The 21,927-nt window shown below is 40.5% G+C and overlaps 1 protein-coding gene across 1 annotated transcript in view; it reads left to right on the forward strand.

Annotated features, from left to right (window-relative positions):
• The first annotated feature begins 4,710 nt into the window (after positions 1–4,710).
• Positions 4,711–21,927, forward strand: part of HTR4 (5-hydroxytryptamine (serotonin) receptor 4, G protein-coupled) — a 313,497-nt gene continuing 296,280 nt past the window's right edge. Inside the window, exon 1 of the mRNA XM_006893718.1 lies at positions 4,711–4,797. The gene's annotated coding sequence lies outside the window, so the exon portion shown is untranslated. The remainder of the gene's footprint in view (positions 4,798–21,927) is intronic.

Raw genomic sequence — 21,927 nt, forward strand, 5'->3', positions numbered from 1 at the left:
TAAGATGTGTCCAAAAGTCCAAAGAGGGAAGGGAGGGAGCGGGAAGGTTAATGGGGAGAAGAGAGAGGAATCAGAGGTCAAAGTGTTTGGTGGGCAGAAGGAGGGAGTGAAGGAATTAGCAAAGATCAATGGGGAACTGAAAGGTAGGGTAATGGTGGGAATGGATTAATGGCGATTATTTTTATAAAAATAAAAAGCATCACTATGAGTCATCTAAAACTCAACAGAGCAATAATAACAGCAACAACACAGAGAAAGCGACATTGGTCTAGTGGACAGAAAGTTATGCTACGAAGCCCAAGGTGGGTGATTTTAATCTGCTCTCCTCAGGCCTGGTTTATATTGTTTTTTTGTGAAACATTCTTCTTAGTGCATTGCTGTACAGAGGTAACTTATGGTTGCTGTGATGCTAAACACTGTGAAACTGATGTGACAAATGCATTAATGGTTACCCATGGTGGACAGTGTTTGGTGGAGCATCCGGATTAAAACAAGCTTGGAAGCATAAGTGGGGTACACTTCCTAAATGACTTGCCTCTGGAAACTCTATGAACGGTGCTCAGGTTTTTCATTCATAAAGTCGCTATGAGTCGTCTACAACTCGAAGGCACTTAACAACATTTTTATGAAACACCATGTATGGGAATGATATTGTGAAACACAGTATGAGCAGAGGACCCAATATGTGAGCAGAAGAATGTGTGAAACACAAATATGAATTTTGTATACAAACCAATATAAAATAAAAACAAATATTTTTTAAGTGTCCCTATAAATATACTGTTAAAAATGTATCCCTAATTACACTTGTCCACATTTTAGAATGAGTGAACTGTTCTGTATCCTGAGTGTGCTGCTGGTTATACGATTCTAAGCATTTGCCAAAACTCATGGAATTGTATAGCAAATAACTGTGCCTTTCACTTTATGGAAATTTCAATCTGGGACCTGGCAACACAGTTAAATTCTGATCTGCTAGCTAGAAGGTTGATGGTTTGAACTTGCCAGGTGCTGCACAAGAAAAAGAGGAAGTCATTTGTTTAGAAACCTTAATGGACATTTCTCCTCTGCTCCATGGGGCTGCTTTGAGTTAAAATGGAGTCAACCACAAGGAGTCTTTGCCTTGAACTTAAATTTTAAAATGAAAATGGTACTTTGCACCTTGCCAGGATTCTTCCCAGCAGGTTACACTCCCGGTGCCTGACTCACTGACTTGACTTCTAGTGCCTGCAATGGCCTGCTTGGGAAAACTTTATTTTCAAGATTTCCTTCCCGGATCAACTAAATTCTCAGTTATTTGATTTTTTTAATTGCTAATAAAACATGAATTAGTTAACCGCTTTTCCAAAGGTAAACAGATTAAATCAGACAATATCAGAAAGCGCAGAGGACAAAGAACAGCTAAGCATAAAAAGGTGCATGGAGCCTCTTATCTAGGCTGCGATAACTCCGCTTTGCCGCCCTTTGTCTGTCCCATTCATTCTCTGTGTTTTAGTAGGTAGGCAAGCAGGCTTCCTAGTGTTTAAACAACAGAATAATACAGACTTTACTGAATAGGGAGTTACTAAGAACACCATACCTGGAATCTAGGTAGTCTCAAGCTCTCTTGCTCAATTCTGTTATTTCCCTTTTAGAATATGTTAATTTGTGGATAGCTGTTTCCTATTTGAGGCCTCATGAAGCCTCTTTCTCTCATTCTCTGGCTTTTCATTTACCTTCTTGTTGTATGCATATCATGTTGCAGAATCTGTACCACCTGTTCTCTTTCAGCACCCCTTGCATGCCAGTCTATTTCTTTGATGCTCACATCCTATCTAAGAAGTTAATTATTATTCTTTCACTAATGAGGAGACGGGTCCTCTGGCCAGGTTTGAACAGATTCAGTAATACATAATCAAGCAAAATTGGAGATCTCTCTCTCTTTCTCTATCTGCCAAAGACTTGTAACTCATCTCTGACTCTCCAGTGGATTTTTAGAAGCTGTAAATAGTGTGGAAGAAATTGCCGATCTTTCTTCCATGGTCCATGGAGATGCTGGTGGATTTTAATTGCCACAAAGGCACCACTTAGGGTGAGCAACACAACCCTCTATGAAGTGTTAAATCAAATCCCCTAAGATTTAAATTTATCCTATTTTTTAAGACTTGAGTGAAGCAGAAGGACCACCACAATGGTAAAAATCATGGGTCAGAGGCCTCAGAATTGGAAACTCAGAAGAGGCAGACTGAGTCTGTTCACGAAGCTGATGCAGGAGATTGGACTACTGCCAGGATTGTGGTAAGTGACACACTTTCAAAGCACAGTGGTTTACCGCCCTCATTAAGTGGGGCACCTTTGTTTCTGGCTTTGGGCATCCAGAGACCTAGTTGTGCAAAACACAGGCTGCCCTTTTTTTCACAAGATGACTAAATATGTAGCAGCTATGGAATCTTTTCCTGTCCTTGTCATTAGCTAAGTTCAGTCATATTTTACAGATGCCATTGCATTTGCATCTTGCTTGTCTGCCATGACTGAACCAGGAAGAACTGGTTCGAAGCTTGGTTGACTTCCAAGGACTATCAATTTCTGAGGAACTCTGATATCCTGGAGGGCACAGAGGTTTCTGAATATAAATCTGATGTTCTTACTTACATCTATTAAGCTTTTAGTAGGGCAGTGTCAGATCTAAGTTAAGCTCCATAAACCTCTTACTTTTAACAGCTTTTGTTTTAGGAAGGGAGGGAGCAACTAAGAAAAACATCAACAAAATAGTGACAAAGTGTGATAAAGATTATAATTGACAGAAAAACAAAGTAAGTAAATAAATTCATAGGGATGGGGAAAATGACCATGGAGAAGCCTCTCTGTAAAAAAAAGGATAGATAAGTAGGCCCAACAAGAGAAGTAGGTTCTTTAGATATATGTCTCTTCTATATCTATATGTTGTCGTTGTGTAACATCTAGCAGAGATGGACCCTCTAGTGAGTTTTCAGAGGCAGTGAATCACAGGGGAGTTACTGCCCATCTTTCTCCTGAAGGGCAGCTGGTGGAGTCAAACCCCGTTTCTTTAGGCTGCTAGCACAATTCCTTATCATTAGGCCACTGTAGCTGCTTATATTTATTTTTATATTAATACCTATTTGACGCAGAGCAAATGATTATAAAGATCATGGCCTGTATCAGACGCACCTTAGTCTCTAGAGAGACACCATTGCTCTTCAGTCTTTGGAGAGGTCCGTAACAGCAGAATAAAATAAAAAAGGTGGACCCTCACCTCCTCCTTCTCACCTTGGAAACCCAAAAGGAGGGTCAGCTATGAGTGGTTGCAAGTACATATCAATGATGTTTGTGTGATTTTAGTTTTGCTCACAAATGTAAATGAATAATTGAAAAATATTGTCTTAGAAGATGTAATGTCTTTTGAGCTTTAATCACTGTACACAACCGCTCAGTTCGCTTTGAGAAGCTTTGTGAAGTGTCAGTGATCCTCAAGGAGAATTATTCACTCTCTGGGTCATTTGCCTTCTCATCTGCCTCATGGACGGCAGGCTCTGTTCACTTCTTCCAAACACGTCTCATTGTACTCTTCAACGTTCTTTTTTTAAACTGACAGCCTTCATTATGAAGTACAGCCTAACATATTGTTGTTGTATACCAAAGAGTTGGTAAGAACCCATAGGTGACCCTCTGGTGGGTTTTCAGAGGCAGTTAATCACAGGGGAGGAGATTGCCCATCCTTCTCCCACAGAGCAGCTGGTGGCCTCGAACCTCTGTGCTTTGGGGACTACAGAGCATCATTGTACTCTTGCATTGTTTTGTTCAAGGAATTTGAGACAATATTTTGTTTGATATGTTGAGGGGAAATGTTTCTCATGTTGCTTGTCCTCTCACCATCACAATTTGCTAAGTTACACCAAGCGTGGATTCTGGGAAGCTTCAACAGAAGCAAATCGTTATGGACCCCGTTTTACAGATGGGAGCACAGAGTCTTGACTCCAGTTGCAAGCTTAAGGTCGCATGGTCAGAGTTATGAGAACAGGATACCTCGAGACCAAGGTAGGAGGGGGACTGGTGAATATAGGCAGGATTGCTTAGAGAGACTACAGGCAAACAATACACTTCTAAGGAAAATTTGGCATTTTATATCTTAGGTGCTAAAAAGCTCACCTTGAACCCTGCTCCTAAACTAAGACTGGTATGAGAAGGAAGTAAGCTAGCAAAGCACAGAATTTCCCTTGGCAGAGACACCACAGCTGCCTTCATATTTATTACCTTTCAGTAAAGGAAGTGAGGACCAGAGAGGTTAAGCAACTTGCCCAAGGTCACCCAGACGCAAGCAGAGAGCCCAGGGCTGCCTGTCCACTTCCACAGAATGGGCGGCTCTCAGAGCAGGGAAGGCGTCGGCGGTTCAGCCCTGAGGAACTGAGGTCCTGCTTGGCCTCCCCTGCGCCCACTCCCCTGTGTACCCTGTCACCTGGGTCGTGCCCCCGCCTTCCCTGGCGCCCAATGGGGGAGGCAGCGGGCTGGAACGCGGGGGCCGCCCGGACTGGGGACTGCTGAGCCCGCGGAGCCCAGCTCAACCGGCGAGGAAGACGATGCAAGGCGTGCCCAGGTGAGCCACGGTGGGGTCCCGCTGCCTGCAGCCCAGGCTCGGCGCCCGCGGGCCCCCCAGCGCGGGGGCTGGAGCCGGCACCCGAGGGGGCGGCGGGGAGGGCGCAGGCGGCTGGGAGCGCGGCGCGGCGCGGCGGCAGAAGCTGGGCTCCGGGCTGGGTGGCCGCTTCAGTCAGCGGGGCGCCTGCTCCTCGCCTCGGGCAGCGGGTAGGTGAGGCGAGAGCTCCGAGGGTGCGGGGGTCGGGGGTCGGGACACCTGACCCACGTGTGCCGGTCAGGACGCCGCGGGGCGCTGGGCTGAGGGGCTCCACACTCGCGGAAACTCAGCTCTGCTGCAGGGATGGGCTGCTTGGCGGCTCGGGTGTAGGTGGGCTGGCTGGTGGTCCAGGCGTGTCTCTAGAGTGGGGCCACTGTGGCTCTGGGGCCGGTGCCTGACACTTGTGTACATAAGTGCACATAAACTGGATGTGTATTCACTGGCCATAAGGACTTTTATGTGGGGAGTGTGTGTGTGTGTGTGTATGTGTGATAGACTGACTGTAACACGAGCTGTACTCTCATAGCCCTGTGTTCCCAGATGTGTGTATGGGACTCTGCGGATGGTCCTGGCTATGAGACCGAGCGTGTGCTGTGTGTCTGTGCCTGTGATGGGCTCTGCCTGTCATGAGTGTGTAACTGGCTGAGAGTGGACGTGACCGCAAGTGTGTGGGCATGCTGTGCTGCATGCAGCGTTCACGGTCACTGCCTGTCCTGACGTCCTGCAGTTGCCTTTCACAGAAGCTTGATCCCTGTTTCAGATGCATTTCCCTCCGCTTGCTGGTCGTTGCGGGCACTGTGCTTTGGAGGAAGTGGTTCTGGTGTTGATAACTGGGAAGAAGGCAGTTGGCAGAAGGTGAAGGAAGCGTTGACCTGTGCTGGGGTTCCTAGAGTTTGCTGACAACAGGAAATGTTTTCTGGTTTGGGACCCTTAAAAGGAACTAAAATGTTTCTTAAAGTGTGGACATGAACCAAAAGCACCTTTTCTGAGGGAAGGGCAGTGCTGTGTGTTTGCTCACCTAGACTGGATATTACTAAGCATACTCTCCAGGTCTTGGAGCAGTGGGTGACCCCGGGGCGGGGGGGTCAAGGCATGCTGACACCCTAATCCTCTGAGCATCACTGACTTAGAGAGAGAAGTGGACGTGTTCTGTTGTGAACATCGATAGAAAAAGATGGGACACTGGTGATGGATGCTGTGCCCTAGAAACAAAGGGGGGAAAGGCAGCAACAGGGATGACCCTTATGGAATTGTGAGGAGCCATTCCTGTGAAGGAAGTTAGAGATGTGGGCTTAATTAGTAAAAATTAAGCAGGTTTTGCAGAAATTTCAGGTGTTTTTTTACAATTTCCCCCTTTTTTTCTCATGCTTTCTTATTCTAAGTGCTCCCTTATATATGCATCATTTCCTCCAAGAGAAAGTTCTTTATTGTGTTATCTTGCTACAGCAGAGTGTTAGGGGAATTGTAGCACTTTAGCACCAAGAGGACCTTCTGGCAGTGCCCAGGCCAGCACTGTGTGGAGCAGAGGCTGTGGCTGGAGGACCACTGTGCCTTGGGTTCCTCTGGGTAATCAGATTTCACTCACAGCACTCCTCCTTCGGAGGACATAATGACTGCCCACCCAAAAAACTGACGTGGTTTCTTCAACGGGTCTTCTTTTGGACTCCCTCACTCTGTGTGTGTATCCTCTCATCCCCTTCCTAGACCCATGGAAAGCACTTGAAAACTAGCATATACAATGTACTATTCCAAACCACCTCCTCCTGTTACTGAACCCCCACCATCCTCCATGTCACCTAGTTTGGGGAATGAAGTCATCTTTTTAGACTCTGGTGGCCCAGTGGATAAAGAATTGTGCTGCCAGCCCAAAGACAGATGTTTCAAATCTGCTAGCTACACCAAAGGAAAAAGACAGTCACTCTCCTCTCATGTAATTTACAGCCTCTGAAAACAACCTGGAGTGTCAGTTAGGAGTCATTTCTGCTGACCACCTCCTTCATCAGTCGCTGTCACTTAATCAATAGGTGGTTTTGTCATTTTGCCTCAATACCACTTCTTTGAATCTTTTATTTATTCTTTTATTAAGGAGCTTTGGTGGCATAGTCGATAGGGAATTGTACTGTTAAACCAAAGGCACTCAAACTCACCAGAGGCTCTGAGGAAAAAGCAAGGGCAAATTCCTCTAGTGCGACACACAGTGTCTGAAAACTTCCTGGACGGTCAGCTATGAGTCAGTTCTGTTTCGACAGCCATGGGTTTGAGTTTAGTCGTTTCTATTTTCACTGTGCCTGTCTTATGAATCCCAGGGGAGGGATGAAAGTGTATATGAATGAATGAATGAATGCATAATAATAGAAATATTTTAAAAAGAGTCTTTGGTGAGTACGCAACTACTTACAGAATTTTGGAGGCAGAGTACATAGGGAGTTGTGCTGCTGACCTAGTGGCCTCGCCTTGCTGGTGGTTCAGGTTCACCAGTGGCTCCCAGGGAGGAAGATGAACAATCCCTTCTGGTGGGATGTACAGGCTGAGAAGCCCACTGCAGGGTCAGCTATGAATCAACTTCTACTTATTAGCAATGAGAAAGAGTGAGAGCTTATTGAGAGGTTCGTGATTCACCCAGAGGAGTCTTTGAAGAAAGGCCACGGTAAGCCTCTGAGAAGTCACACCTTTGAAAACCCTGTGGAGTGCAGTTTTCATCTGGATGCACCAGGAATCTTCAAGCCAGGCAATGGGGATTTCCAGTGTTAGGAACTGGTGTGAACTATGATCACTGGGGGTGGGGGGGTGGGGGGGGTGGAACAAGTGCGTGAAGACACCTGTGGTGAGCCCTTTGTATCACTGTGTTACATAGACTTTCAGGAAAAATTGGATCCTTTAGTGTTTGCAGCACTATGCGCCCTTGACCAAGTTCCTTCACCTTTACAAGACTTGGTTTCTTTAGCCATGAAGTGGAATGAGAGAGTTCAACTCAAATCTACTAACTATGTCATTGCTAAGGTTTCTTCCATCTCTCGAACATCTGATTCCCACTGATAGTCTTCTTTTTGCAAGAAACATTCCACCTTATAATGACTTATGGGTGCATTCTAATCACTAGCCACCTTTTAAAAAACTTAATTTACTATAGGCAAAGGGATCAGGAAAAGCAGTAAGGGTGAATATGCCCTCTTGATACAATTTTGAGGTGGAGGCTCCATGGCATAAATCTAGCCTTAGAGGGTTCTTAGAGGTCACCCCTTCTCTCCTCACGTCAAGTGCCAGAATCCTTCACGCCGTCGACTTTTTGAAAATTGAAAAATGCACCAAGCCTTATTAAAACAGATTCACACTCGGCTCTAATTCAATTTCTTGAGCCTGGGCTCTGTTGACATTTTAGGCTAGATAATTCTTTGTTGTGATAATTCTTTGTTATGGCCTCTGCTTCTTTGATTGTTCAACAGTGTCCCTGGCCTCTCCCTAACAGAATCCAGTAGCAGCCCTGAGTTGTAACAATCAAAAGTGCTTACGCATGTTGTCAAATGTCTCCCTAGGGGACAGGAACACTTTCTGCCCTTGAGAACCACTGTTGTCATTCAAATACAAGACTTATGGCCTTGTGCAGAAATACAACAGATTTTTAAAATAAATGGATAGCTTGTAGTCTTGCAAGCTGCCTTCTAATTTAGCCACCCTCACACATTTACCTTTATCCCTTGGGAGTTACACTGCCTTGTTGCCATGCCTGGAAATCTTTAAGATACTGCTAAAGGCTGAGAAGCATTTCAGAGGCAGTATAATATTTCTAATAGCTCACATTAATCAAGCCCTTGATATGTGCCAGACATGGTTCTAAATGCTCTATGTGGATGGTCTCATTTAATCTTCATTAAAAACCCTATGAAAGCAATACTTGATTACACCTGTTTTAGAGATGAAACCACTTACACTTAGAAAAATTGTCTCACTAGTAAATATTGGAACTGGTTTTGAATTGTGAGTTATCTGATTCCAGAGTCCATACCCTAAACCAAACCCATCATTCCCCACCTAACAGCCTTACATGGGATCTTGATAGTAGAAGGCAGAATTGGTTTTCCGTATCATCTAGTTCTGTAAGACCCCTAGTGGTATATAGTTAAAACCCTTGTCTGCTAACCGAAGACTGGCAGTTTGAACCTGCCTGCCCCCACCCCCACCCCATGGTAGATAGATGAGGTGCTCGTTCCAATAAGGATGTGAAGCTTTGGTAACTTTGTAGATAAATTCTACTCTGTCCTTTCAGGTCACCATGAGTCGAAGTTAACTTGACCGCAGTGGCTTTGGTGTTGCAGTTGGTAAATCTACTGTAGAAATAAATCTGTCTACAGGAACGAGGTTAAAAGTTCTGAGTCAAATTCAGTTAAAATAAAATGATTGCCAATAATTCTAAGGAGAATGTACAATGAGGGGAGGGTGAGGAGTGGTTGAGTTTTGTAATAGGCAAAGATAGGCTGAGGAAAAGAGAAAATAATGAATTCAACATTTCTTTTCCTGTTCATTTCCTCACCATTGATCTAAACGTTAGACAGCTCTTCTTTAATAAAATAAATGCTTCTCTCTCTCCTCTGTGTGTGTGTGCACCTGTGTAATTTTAAAAATCAACTCCTTCCTTCCATATACTTCTTGTTTTGCCCTTTTGCTTTACTTTTCTGCATGCTGTTGATTTCTCATACTATTGAGGCAATAGAACATGGAATGCATTTGGATAAAGAAAAGTATAAAATATTATTGTTGTTGTATGTCATTGACTTGCTGATCCTCCAGTGGGTTTTTGGAGGCCATTGATCACATGGGAGGAGACTACCTATCCTCCTCCCATGGAGCAGCTGGTGAATTTGAACTGTCTACCTTTGGAATTGCAGTGCAGCTTCTTACCACCAGGTCACCAGAGAGTGACTGACACGGAGAATAAAGTACTCCAAATCAGGCTTCTTGATAATGCCAAATGTAACTCAGGTTAGAGGGAAAATGAGCCCCGTGTTAGTTACTAATAAGCCTGAGAATCCCAAATAGGCCTAAAAAGATTGACTGTTTCCTCTAAGACTACCTCAACAAATCCACAAATCTGGTAGCTAAAAAAATATGAGGAACAATTAGGCCTCAAGAGTCTTGGATTTATAAGTTCAATGGTTTGGTTCAGGCAATGAGTCTCAAACTTTGGTGAGCTTTAAAATCACATGGAGGGTGTGTTAAAACATAAATTGCTGAATCTTATTTCATGAGACTTTCAGATTCAGTGCTTCTGTGTTGGTCTCTGAGAATTTGAATTTCTAACAAGCTCAGGCAAAGCTAGTGCTGCTGATTCAAAGACCATCACCTGAGAGCAAATAGATTAAGGCCTAAGTGACTAAAATAAACCCCACAATGCACACATCTTAGCATTTATTGATCTATATCTTGTTTTCTTAATATTGAGATATAATCCCTACTAAAGACTAGGATCTTTTATTCAGTAAGGGCTTGAAGTTTTCTTTACTTTGAGCAATGAAGATTATGTCACCTATATATTGCAGGCTGCTGATATATCTTTGTCCTGTCCTGTCCTGATGTCCTTCTTCCAATGGTCCATTTTCTTGGATTGTTTGCTCAGCATACAAATTTTGTAGGTAGAGTGAAAGGATAATCCTAATGCCAACCTTTCCTGATTTTAAGCCTGACAGGATCCCCATTTTCTGTTTAAGCAGCTGTTTATTGGTCCATGTACATCTACATGAGCCCATTAATCTCAATGTTATTTGTAATTCATTATGATCCACACAGTAAGATTCCTTTACACAGTCAATAAAACACAAGTAAACATTTTCCTGATATTCTCTGCTTTCAAATAAGGCCCATCTGACATTAGCAATCACATTCCTTGTTCTAGGGCCTTTTCTGAATCTACCTTGAATTTCTAGTAGTTTCATGCTAGGTAATACTCCAGCCACTTAAAAATTATATCTTTTAGGACTTATATTTGATATGAATGGTATTGCATAATGACTTTTTTATGTTCTGTTGGATTATCTATATTTTTTTAATGGGCACAAATATGGATTCCTCACACCCTAATCAGTTGGTTGGGTTATTATCTGCCAAATTTCTTGGCATAGCTGAGTAAGTAGGCTCAGGGCCTGAATCTATTTGTTGTAACACCTCATTTGGTATTCTGTCATTCCTGGAACCCTATTATTATTTTTTTTTTTCATCAATGCCTTTTAAATGCAGACCGGACTGCTTTCAGTACTTGATCATATGCTACTTCCTGAAATGAGTGTCAACTAGTTCTTTTTAGTAACTTCCTCCTTGTATAGATGCTTCTTCTGTCACTCGATATTTTGTCCATAGAATCCTTCGGCATTGCAACTCAAGGCTTGACCCTTTCTTCAGTTCTTTCTGCTTGAGACTTGCTGAGTCTGTTCATCTTCCCTTTTGCCTTTCTAATTTTAATTCTTTGGATAGTTCATACTGGTTTGCTAATTAACTGAAATGTCAGCAGTTGATAGCCACACACTACTACTTAAGAGAAAAGATAGGTGGTCTTCTTTCACAAAGACTGACAGCTCAGAAACCTGAAGGAAGGGTTGCCATGACGTGGAACTGACTCGGTGCCAGTGACATCAGTTTAGTTTAAACTTTTAAATTAAAGAAAAATGTGATTAAGGGAATGAGATTGAAAAAACAATAACATCTAGGTAATAGACATCTTCTCTCACTAAATTTCTATTTCCTTAAGTATCTAAGTTTGTCTCCTTATTCCGACTTTCAGAAACTTTTGTTTTTTCTTAACTATGGTACTTTGAGATTGAATTCTAATTTTACCTATTTTCATACTCCACTGGCATTATCTCAATATTAGATGATAACATTTCTTATTGCTCACAAGAAAAATACAGATCAAAAGCCCTGTCACATAGTGCCTGGCTACTCTCTCTGCATGGCTATAAGTGATATATTACCGGTCCATCTCCTTTTTATTTACTGTGCATTTGCTTGGTTCTTCTTGCCTTTTCAAATGAGTGTTAGCACAGAGAATAAATCCAACAGAAACTCTAGTCTGAATACTTATATGAAGTTGATTAGGTTTTTGATATTTCAGTCAGAATGCTTCTTTCACAACCTGATTTCAAACCCAGTGAACATGTTTCTTCTCCTTGACTGTCAGTATCTGATTCTTCTTTTCTGACTATACATCCTCTACGTAATGAAGGTGCTTCCAGGTACTTGTTCAGAAAGACTGAACTGTTCTGAAACTCAGGTCTCATTTAAATGCATTTATTGAATTTTATTATGTGCTGTGAAGTTTTACATATCGTCCTTTTTATTTGTTGATCAGCTCCTTGGGGAGATATTATTGCTTCCATTTCTAAATGAGGACACTCAGAATGAAGGCTGCATAGTGGATTGGATTTGGGGGAGGAATTGTATAACGATGGAAGAATTTTTCTTCTACTTTTCAAATAAAAGAGTGGGAGGGGGGAAATGTAACAGTGAATGAATGGAAATCCAAAGTCTCTCTGCAAACATTCATTAAAATAAAAAAATAAATGAGGATACTAAGGCCAAAAAACTTTAAGAAAATGCCTGAGTTAGAAGATTTACTGTATTAGTAAATGTATTTTTGGTTATATAAAATGAATACCAGCACTGACTTATTCAAGCAAAAATTATAATTTATTGAACTCATAATGTGTTTGTACATATGAGTGTCTGTATCCATGAATGTTCAAGGAATAACTTGTTTCTTGGCTCTCCCCAAAAGCCAATGTCTCTCAGTTCAGGTTCTCTAGAAAGAGATGATTTATCCAATCAGTTATGACCATAAAGTCATAGCAGGAATATAGTTAGTATTGGATTGCCTTTGTGGTTGTGGTAGATATACTCCTTGTGACAAGTGATCTAAGGATACATGAATAAAATGTGCCCTGTTAATTTTGGAGTCCTGAATAGTTCAGAGAGGAGCCTGGTAATGAAGTGCGTAATGTGTGGGCTGCTACTTGAATGTCATTGATTCAAAACCATCAGCTGTTCTGAAGGAGAAAGAGAATAATCTGATGTGAAGATTTACAGTTTCAGAAACAGTGGAGGGTCATTCTAAATTGGAATTGACATGACAGCAGTGTTTTGGACTTATGGATGGTACAGATGGTTAGTGTGCTCAGCTTCTAGCTAAATGGTGGGAATTCAAGCCCATCTAGGAGTACCCTAGAAGGAAGGCCTGACAATCTTCCAAAATATTAGCCATTGAGAACCTTTCACAGACCTGTCTGAATCAACTCAACAGTGATTGGCCTGTCTTGGATTATCACACAACTTCTGAGACAGAAGTAGTGTTTGAAACTAGGTGTATCTAATTTCAAATTCAGCACTTCTTTTTCCTACCCAAGGTTAAGACCCATTTCTGGCTCTTCTTTCTTGATGGCACTGAAGTCCCCTTTCTTCTCTGCTCTCTTCACTTTACTTCTATTTTGCAGGACAAAGGATGATGCAGACCACACTCAGAAAAACTCCTCTTAATTTTACCAGTGCTGTTACTGACTAAGAGTATTGCATTTTACCCAGGTCCTAGAGATTATTTTATCACTATTTACATAACCATGTCTAATCTTGCCTCAAGAAATTATAGAGGTTAGGACTTTCAACATATGGGATCATTACGTAGTACTTAGAATCAAGGCTTAGCCAAGTTGACACTTGTTTTGAGAGATTACATTTTAGTCTATAATACCACCAATCTATTTCAATAGTTGTAGAGGGACTTCAGGCCTAAAGGGTCACTATGAGTCATGCTCAACTCGAAGGCAATCAACAACAACAACAACAGCATCTATTCATGAATAACTTTTAATATTGAAACATGTTTCTGTATATTCTGTATATATATATTAAACTACATATAGCATCTACAGATTGTATTCATCAGAGCTAGCACCTAGGTCTTCTAAAGCACTCACAAATTATGGTTCGTAGACACAGCAGCCAAGGCAAATAGGTAACTTTTGTCCAGCAACAGTGATCTCCATGTTCCCTAAAGATTTGCAGGTTTGGTACAACAACCTACCTGTTACATGGGTAATTTCATTAAACAAATAAGCTCTTTCTTTCTCTTTAACGTTTTAAAATAATTCATGAAAATGACAGCCTGGGAAATTATCATTTTCACTAACTTTTCTATAGTGTTCAAAAGACTTTAACATATGTTACCTTCCTTTGACTTTATGAGTATCAGCAGATCTGCAAGACAGGTGGGCTGGCTATCTTAACTATATAGAACAGCTGGAGAACTGGGGCTTATAAAAGTCAAAGTCACATGGTTCATAGAGCCAAGTTGGATCTTTGTTAAGTACTTACCACCTCGCAAATGACTAGAGACATTGAGAGGTTTTCACATTCTAAAGGAGCTCCCTCAGTACCAGTTTAAACAACTAAGATAAGGGCGTTTAAATGGAGACGACTGAGATCTAGATCTTGAAAAATACAGTCAGGGGTTAAAGCTCTGGGTTTTGAAGTCACTCCCTGTCACCTTGGATCATACTGTCCTTCTGTGCATCAGTTTCTTCTATAAAATGAAGATATTAACAGTAATTCTTCATAGCCTAGTAGATAAATAGGTCTGTCTTGAAAAGGGTGAACTAAATTTCTCCTTGGAGGCTAGCGTTTTGAAGCTTCATCTCACGTACTTTGGGCATGTGGCCAGAAGGGACTGGTCCTTGGAGAAGGACATCATTCTTGGAAGGGTAAAGGGGCAGTTCAAGGCAAGAAAACCTTTGATGAGATGGATTGACATGGTAACTAGGGCAATTGGTGTAGGTGTGTCAGAGGCAGTGAGACTGGCTCAGGACAGACAGGGCAGGCTTCAGAGCTGTTGTACACTATCAATCACAGGTGACTTGTCAGCACATAACAACAACAATAGTAGAAAAATTAAGTGCAATAAAGCATATTTGTGCTCAAGAAATATAAGTTAATGCTGAAGAATTCACAAAACACCACAGGACATGGATGAATTGGAGGACATTATTCTGAGTGAAATCATTCAGTCCCAAAAGGGCAGATATTATATGAGAACGCTATTGTAAAAATATAAGGAAAGGTTTTTACACAGAATAAAGCAGTCTTTGATGGTTACGAGGGATCAGTGGGATAAGGAGGATGGGGAATCAGTAACTATATACAAAAAGAGTTGGGTGAATGGAAAGACAGTATGCAGCATGGAGATGATTAGCCCAGTATCTCTAAAGAAAAGGAAAACACAGCAAGATGCAGAAGAGATGTAAACCAAAAAAGTAAACACTATTACATATCCAATCCTGTACTATCAGTAATAACAAACATGAATCTCAAAGTTGATGCATTGACAGACAAGCAAGACAAACAAATACGGGCAGGTGAAAGGGACTACACCCGTAACTGTACACAGATTTGGCAGACAATATTTTCACATGCATATTTGAGTGTGCTGTACATATAAACATGTACGTAGTAGAGCCAGTAGGGGGCAAATTATGTAAATGTCTTAATGATAACCTAATATTGAAGCTCAGCATCAAGAAAACAAAGATTCTCACCACTGGGCTGATTGGCAGCATCGTGATGGATGATGAAGAGATTGAGATTGTTGACAGCTTCAGTTTGAATGGCTCTAAAATTAACACTCTTGGTACCAGCAGCCAGAATATTAAAAGATGAATTTCATTGGGAAAGTCTCCTGTCAGAGACCTCTCCAAGATATTGAGGAGCAACGATTTCAGTCTAGAGACTAAGGTGCACCTGATACATGCCATGATCTTTGCAATTACTTGCTATACATCAGAGAGCTGGACAATGACTAGGGATGTTAGAAGGAGAGTTGATGCCTTTGAGCTGTGGTGCTGGAGAAGAGTATTGAATATACCAGTTCATCCTGGAGAGGGTGAAGCCAGGCTGCTCCTTGGAGGCAAGGATTCTGAAGCTCCATCTGACATACTTTGGACATGCTGCAAGGCGGGATCAGTCCTCAAACAGAGATGTCATGCTTGGGAAGGTGAAGGGACAGTGCAGAAGAGGAAGACCCTCGAGTAGATTGATTCCATCACTGGGGTAATGGGGATTGATGTATTGGAGTCAATAAGATTGGCAAGGGATGGAGCAGGGTTTAAGGTTGTTGTACATACAGTCTCTATGAGTCGCAAGTGACTCGACGGCACATAACAACAACAGCAACAACTCTAAGAGGACAAGTTGCTGGTCTAATAGCTTAGGTGATACAGAAGTTTATTTATACAATATCGTCACAATGATATGTTCTATATCCTACTCTGGCAAATAGCGACTGAGATCGTAAAAGCTTATGGGTAGCTGTGTTAAATGGAACTATTGGTCTTTCTCTGTTAGTAAAAAAAGAAGAACAATGAAAATCAGAGATGGATATAATTAACTAGCGTAAAAGGAGAAAAGAACACATAAATTCAACCTCACTTACATTGAGTTCTAAAAAAACTGGCTGGTACCCAGCGGCTTTTGCTAATCATTCTAAAAGAGATCACAGTAGTGTGTCCTGGACACAGTAACAGGAAAATGAGGGGGGAATAAAATCTAAAAATTATACAAATAGCTAGACTTGTTAGTCTGACAGAAATTGGTGGAACTCTGAAACCAAGGCGTCTTCACATTTCAAGCCTGAACTAAACACCCGTATGGTTTAACTTTAGTGTGAACAATAGACAAGCCTATAAGGTAATCAATAATACTAGATAGGTCCTCACTCCTTACAGTAATCAATCAATCATATGAGATACAAAGGTTAGTATTTGGTACAAGATGAAATTCAGAAGGAAGGGAATGATAGGAAAGAAGACTAAGTGGGGACGGTGCACTTAGGGAGGAATTTGGAAGAATGCTGTTAAAGAGGGCGTGAGGAATTCACTCAACAGCCCAAAACAAAATGCTTATGAATTGTTGGAAAACCATTTTTTTTTCTGTAAACTTCCACTTAAATCACGGGGCGGGGGGGGCGGGATAAAGAAAGGGGGAGGAAAAAGGAAATATTAGTTGTAAGCGTCTAATTCTGTGTTCAATCTGTCTCCCTAAAACTATAGATTTATACTATTTTTTTCCTCCTTGAAATTTATTTATTGGGATAAGATTGTGGGAAGCAGCCCTTTGGGAAGTCTTTTGAGTCTAGTAAAGATGCAGATTCTGGTTGGGAATTTCCATCCAAGAAGCTGGAAATAGCCCAAGTTCTTTAAGCTTACTCTGACTTGTTTAATTGCGTATGATAATAAGCACATGATATCTAAGTTCAGAATTCATTATAGACTATTTTCCAATCTGGGAGGTTTAGAAGAAATAGGAAAGAGAGTAGACAAAGGAGGTAAACATGCTGTCACAGATCTTTTCTTGGCACAAATAACAAATACTGTAATCCAGGTCTTCTCTGCAAATGAGGCCATTAAACAGATACAGATAAACTATTAGAGAGGATTTCAGAAGTGCGTGCTTATCAAGGTGAATCACACTCCATCTTTGCAATGATTATTCTCCCTGTGCTCCGTGTATCATTTTCAGAGGTATCATGGGGTGGGGGCGGGAGGTTGTAATGCTGATTTCTAGACCCACTGATTCAGAAAAGGAATCTTCAGTCTTCACGTGTGATTTTTAGCTGGTCTAGTGTTTGGGAACTACTGCGTTCATGTGCTTAATTGTAAAAAGTTCACATCATTATTTTTAAAGTAATTTAGATAAAATGCAAATATAGGTTTGATCTGCTTTCAGTGCAAGGTCTGTGAAAGCCATAATGACAAGATATTCAGGTCTTCCCAGACTCATAATTTACCCTATGGAGAACAGTTCCTGGAATCACATCCCACAGCAGAATCACATCTTAGGGTGCATGGATCACTTTGTGGAGAAGCAAGACAGAAATATCAAACCTCCATTAATGGGGATACTGACAACTTAGAGATTATGGTATCCCAATAGAAGACTCATCACATTTTGTGAACTTGCACCCATTTTATAAATAGTTATTTCATTTATTTATTGCACTAAAATTATTGAGTTAACGTGATGTTTAATCCCACTATAAAGATGAGGCAACTGAGGCTGAGAAAAGGTAAATAATGTGTGTGTGATCACATTGGCAATTGTTAAAGTTAGGGTGGGTTCTGAGACTGTGCTTCAATCAAGAGTTGGCAAGTTATCTAATACCTTTTTTTATGGCCTGTAATAAAAGAAGGATTTTTACATTTTAAATGGTTTAAAAATTTAAAACAAGAATCATATTTCATGACAAGTGAAAGACACAAGAAATTAAAATTCCAGTGTATACAAAATTTTATGGTAATACAACCAAGCTTAAAAAGATTATGTAAAATTGTGGTGTGTAAAGGTTGTGGACAGTTACTTTGGAATGCCAATTACAAAAGTAAATACTTGGGACCATGACATTATGGCCCAAAAGGCCTCAAGTATTTGCTCATTGGCACAGTTCAAACTAAAAATATTACTGACACCTGCTTGAAACCATTATGCCAGTATTTCTCCAACTTCAATCATTTGCACGCTACCTTCACAAATTTTATCACCTTCTTATACCATCTGGAGCATTATCTATAGCATTTCCTTTTAAATTAATTCAATTTTCTTAAGTAAATTTATCTTTCACACAAAGAAAAAGCAAAACCAGTGTAAAATGCAAGAAATAGAAGGAAATTGCTAAGACAAACGTGTTGTTATTGTTGTTGTTGTTAGGTGCCATCAGTTTAACTCTGACTCACTAATGACCCTAAGTACAACAGGTCTCCCAATTCTAAGTCATCTTCAAAGTCTTCCCTGTGTTCAAGTCCATTGTTGCAGTTCTGTGTCAGTTTATCTCACGGAGGGCCGTCTTGTCCTTTGCTAACCCTCTATTTTTCCAGGCATGATGCCCCTTTTCCAATACCTAGGCCCTCCTGATAACATGTCCAAAGTATGTGTTATCATCCTTGCCTCTAAGGAGCACCTGACTCCATTTCTTCTAGGACAGACTTCTTTGTTCTTTCGGCAATCCATGGTATATTCACAACTGTTTGCTAGCCCACACAAATTAAAAGCATCAATTCATCTCTCATCTTCCTTATTCATGGCATACGCATATGAAGCATTTAAAAAGACCTTGACTCGCTCGGTGCACCCTAGTCTCTAAAGTGACATTTTTGCCCTTGAGCACATTAAAGAGGTCTTTGACGGTAGGATTTCCCAGTGCAACCTGTCATCTGGTTTTTTGACTAATCCTTCCAAGGGTGTGTTAATTGTGAGTCAGAGTGTAATAAGATCCTTGACAGCTTCAATCTTTTCTCCCTTTATCATGATATTGTCTATTAGTATAGTTGTGAGTCTTTTTGCTTTCTTGATGTTGAGATTTAATCTATACTGAATGCTGCAATCTTTCATATTCTCAGTCTGTGCTTCAAGTCTTGCTCACTTTGAACAAACAAAACACAAATGTACCATAAACAAATTATGTATTCAATTTCCACTAAATAGATGAAGCAAACACTATCAGGTTTCCTTCCATTTCAAGCAGACAGATCGCCTCATTATTTCTATGTACCTCAGCCTAATTCCCAATTTCTGGCGTCGGCTTCATTGTTAGAAGACTGTTCTGTGTTAAAAAGAACCGGCTCCACCCACAAACACAATGATTGAAAATGCCCGAGAATCCATGCACGGATGAGGACTTCCCTTGAGTGATAAATGGAGGCGAATCAATATCCCCATTCCCTTAACCCCTTTCAAGACATTTCTAAGGCACATATTTTGTATTTTCCCAGAATTTTCCTTCAGGGTCAAGCTTCAGTGGCTTAATTTCCTACTGGCTGCCTTTCATTCCTTTCCTGTATCACCACTCTCCTGCCGTTGTCTTTGTACCTACCAAAGAAACAAAATACATTTAATCCTGATCTCAAAGGCTTTCTTTTGAGGATGATAACCCAGCTAAGAAAATGATGGTGAGGCATGTTCTTGACTATAAAAGAAAAATATATCATGATTATTTCAGAGGTATGGCAGTGTCTCTTTGAGTCCTTTTCTTTAACATAAGGAATAAAGGTTAAAATAAGACATAAGACAAAATATCATAAGCTAATATGATACCTAGTGTACTATTATTTCTCACAGTTTAGGAGAACTTCACTTGGAGAATCAATGTTTTACCTCATTTTGAGGTTTCCAGACAGAAGCGTCAGTGATAATGAGGAATTTGGTGGAAATAGAGGGAGTCAGGTCCAACCCTGAACCTTGTGGCTCAGAAACTGAGGAGCTGGACCCAGAAATCTATGTAATAGCAAGTCTTCAGGTGGTTCTGAGGCATACCTAAATTAAAGAATTACTACTGTCCCATAAACAGATATTTACTTAGTCCTGCCCATACTACATTCTTGGTTGTCGTCAAATTTCAGAATCATCCAAGATTTTCTTCCTTCTTTGAAACGTGACTTTTTGGTGGTTCTGTAGCCTCTGTGTAAGTTTCCCAGCGAGGTGGCTCTAGCTACTTACTAAACCACCCAGGTCAATAATTGGACAGCTCTGCTGATTGGAACGAGCAGCTCAGAGCGAATCTCTAACCATTCAGTGAGAAGCCCCTCCGTCTGTTCTCTGTAGCCATGAAGACAAGGTGAATCCTTGCCATGCTATTCATTTAGCAAATATTTACTGATCATGTATTATGTCAGTTTCCTCACAGAATCTGTACTCAAATGGAGAGTAAAACATTACTATAATCTATTCAAAGTTAAATGAATAATTAGGTGTCTCCAGAATTTTCTCTTTTTCTTTATGAAATATCTAGAGCCATATTTCAATGGTTCTAGTTTCTCATAATCTTCCTTTCATGGTATTTTTTTGGGGGGGTAGAGTTTCAAGGAAATTGCCTTTTTAAGTGTATGATTTCTTTTGAAATATACTTTTGAAGTGACTTTTTTCCAGTGCTGTCTGATAAGGATGTTTGGATTTCTCATCTGCTTTCACTATAATTTACTCTTGTTCCCAGAGAGTATGTTGAGTATACTTTTAAGTATTTATTCATTAGTAAGGGGTTATTTTAATAGCAGGGTTTTGGTTTTTTGTTTGTTTGTTTTGGGTTTTTTTTACAAAAGGGTAGAAATTTCCAGAGGAGAAATGTTTATTTACTTAAAAGGAATAGTTCATTTCATTATTATAAAAAAAGGTGAAAAGTTATCTTACATACTGATTGTACAGATAAGGAAAGGGTATTACGAATATAACTGAATTGACATACACATGGAATTTTCACTTGCAGAGATACTTTGGGCATGAGGGACCTATCCTTGGAGAAGGACATCATGCTCAGAAGGAGGGAGGGACAGTACAGGGGAGGAAGACTGTGGATGAAGATGAGATGGATCGATACAGTATCTACGGTAGTGGGGGTAGATGTGTCAGAGTCAGTGAGACTGGCTCAGAACAGGGAGGCTTCAGAGTGATTGTACATAGGGTAGCTATGAGTTGCAGGTGACTTGACGGAACATAACAACAGCAACAACAATAGAAATGGAAGGGAGTATTTTTTTTTATGATTAAATCATCAAAGACATCGTAGCACACAAATTGCTCTTGGACTACCTATACCTAGAAAGAGCCACTTACTGTTTGCATAATTCCTCATCGATAGATTACAATTTATATATCTGGATCTAATATGACTTTTCCCTCAGGAGTAAATTAAAGAGAGAGATTATTTTAAACAGCATGAACCAACTGAGGTTTTTTTTTAAAAAAAATTTTGTCAGTATCCTATCATTTCCAAATGTTTTCCAGAAAACAAAGTCTAAATAAACAACCAAGAAGAGATTTTTTCCTTATCTGTAGTAAGAATTTGCACACTTGCAATTTTTAATTGGTTCAAGAATTATTTTTTTTTTTCACAGTAAAGGTCAATGGAAAGTCACCAACATCACCATGTAATTTAGGAGCTTGTTTTTTCCAGGATACTTGTTATTGGTCGTGGTGGGATTGTGTCTTTTGGCTCCTATGGCTTGTAGTGAGATAGGGCAGTAAGAGCTGGAAGGTGATGAGCCCCCCAAAGCGAGGATTTGGACTGCTGACCTAACTTTTATCAAATATTTGGCCTTTCATAATATTCTTATTTTTATTCTATCTGCTCAGCAATATTTGTGATTATGCTTAGTACTGGAACTTGTTTGAGACCTGTGTGAATTGAATGTACCGTCTTTTTTTTCATATTAGAAAATGATTTAAAGCGTATGGTCTTTTTCTGAGGATGTGAGAAGCAGACTTGACATGTCCTGTAATGTTAGCAT

This window comes from Elephantulus edwardii, unplaced genomic scaffold (genome assembly GCF_000299155.1).
Source record: "Elephantulus edwardii isolate Elephantulus edwardi_28Jun2011 unplaced genomic scaffold, EleEdw1.0 scaffold00130, whole genome shotgun sequence".
In the NCBI taxonomy this organism is placed as follows: Eukaryota; Metazoa; Chordata; class Mammalia; order Macroscelidea; family Macroscelididae; genus Elephantulus; species Elephantulus edwardii.